Source organism: Lathyrus oleraceus, chromosome 6, assembly GCF_024323335.1.
Source record: "Lathyrus oleraceus cultivar Zhongwan6 chromosome 6, CAAS_Psat_ZW6_1.0, whole genome shotgun sequence".
Taxonomy (NCBI): domain Eukaryota; kingdom Viridiplantae; phylum Streptophyta; class Magnoliopsida; order Fabales; family Fabaceae; genus Lathyrus; species Lathyrus oleraceus.
This window is the reverse complement of record NC_066584.1, coordinates 182,411,772-182,413,786: the sequence shown is the minus strand read 5'-3', so window position 1 is coordinate 182,413,786 and position 2,015 is coordinate 182,411,772.

Here is a 2,015-nt window from a genome sequence, read left to right as displayed (position 1 = left end):
TGAAGTTGAAACTCCAAGAATCCAAGCCCTTCTTTGATCTAATTCACTTCCTGCAAGCTTCTGAAGTCAAGCCAAGGAAAATTGGAAGCAAGATTAAGCAAGATTCAAGCTCCTCGAAGGCGATTTTTCAGAAACATTCTATTTGGTTGACTGAAGTCCTACCAATGTTCGAAACAAGATTGAGTTGCTTTGAGGTCAAATCGAAGTAACTCAGATCATGATCCTCAAAATTCAAATGCTTGTATCTTTCAATATACTTGGAATTAGAGAAAATTGAGGCCAGATTCGAGATCCTGAGCATTTTCCCTTTAAAATAGTGTCCTTGTTTTTCATTTTTCATTGAGTTGAGGGTGGACCAGTCCGGTGAGATCCACAAGAGAAGATGACCGAAGCTAGAGCTCCGGTGGTTAGTTGGCTTCCTATCATCCATCTGATCTTGGTCCAAGGATCTAATCTCAGCCTTTGGTTTGAATTCTCATAATTCCCACGTGTTGACTAAAGACCATGGTAGATAGCACGCACATGGCCATCAGATCTGCCACCTCAATTAATGAGGGATATCTGATGGCCCTTGTTTTTTGATTTTTATTTTAATTTATATTTTTCTTTTAATTGCTCCTATTTTATTTAATTAATAGAAATTTCATTTTTAATCCACAAAATATGGGACTTTCACCAAAAATCTTTAAATATTTTTATCTTCCATATTCTGAATTAAAATTATTTTTTGGATTAATTTTGATATTTTTCATGAATTAAATGTTTTTGTGCATATTTTTAATTGTTTAAAAATACTTCTGACTTTTCAAAAATAGTGAAATTTGTTGTCTAAGGTCCTTTGACCTTGTTTGACCTAGGATAAATCCCTTGGCCATTTATTTGGTGTTTTGAAGGGATTTTAGGTTTTGACCAAATGAAAATGTATTTTAATTCATTTTTTAAATGGAGTTTTAATTGATTAAATGTTTAAAAATAATGTTGAGTCATTTTTATGGTATTGTGATGTTTGACTTTCTGTTTGGGCATTGGTCAAGGTTGATTTTACTTTTGTTGGATCCAAACCACTGGATTTAGGGGATTGATGAAATGTATATTTCATTGTTGAGATAGGTCCTTCCCCCTTGATCTTTTTCTTTTAGTGTATGGTATGTGTAGATGTTTTTGATTGGCTGCATTTTGTGTTAAAACCCTTACTGTACTTAGATGTCTTGACTGATGTCATGACATGCTTAAGTAGTATGTTGCAGGATTAGCTAATACAGGATTTACTGGATGTCAAACCGAATGTTATGACATTCATCCCTGACAGCAGATGCTAAAGTATAGGCCAATTAGTCTTTTCTGTTATATTTCAGTATTTATCTCAGGCTGATTTTCAGAAACTAACAGTTGTGCTAAAATTAAGAGACCTAGCATATAGCCTATTTTCTGGATGTCAAACTGAATGTTATGACATTCATCCCTGACAGCAGATGTTAAAGTATAGACTAGTTAGTTTTTCTGTTATGTTTCAGTATTTATCTCAGGCTGTTTTTCAAGAATCTAACAGCTGTGTTAAAATCCAGGAAACTAACAGCTGTGCTAAAATTAAGAGACCTAGCATATAGCCTATTTGTTAGCACCCTAATGTGTGGAAATTAGGTTAACTTGCTTGACCTTAATTTTAGGAAATTCAAGTACAAGGCCCAAGTGCTGCATTATAAAAGGATGGCAATCCTACTTTCAGCAACTCAGGGGTTTGAAGCGTGAAGATTTAAATATATCAGTATAGATCCTTGATGTACTTTTATTGTGTCTTGAATTAGGTTGTACTTGTGAGCCAAGCAATTATCACCTAGATGATTGCATTGGACTAGGGTGTTTATTGAGTTGTAATTGTTGTGTTACTCTAAGATTTTAAGCGTGAGTGTTGTGTTTCTTGATTAAAGCTTTTAAGCACAATCAAGAGTTGTTTGAAGTATATCTTCACCACTGACTTTAAAATTATTAAAGGTTGTAATCACTGCTGTGATTGA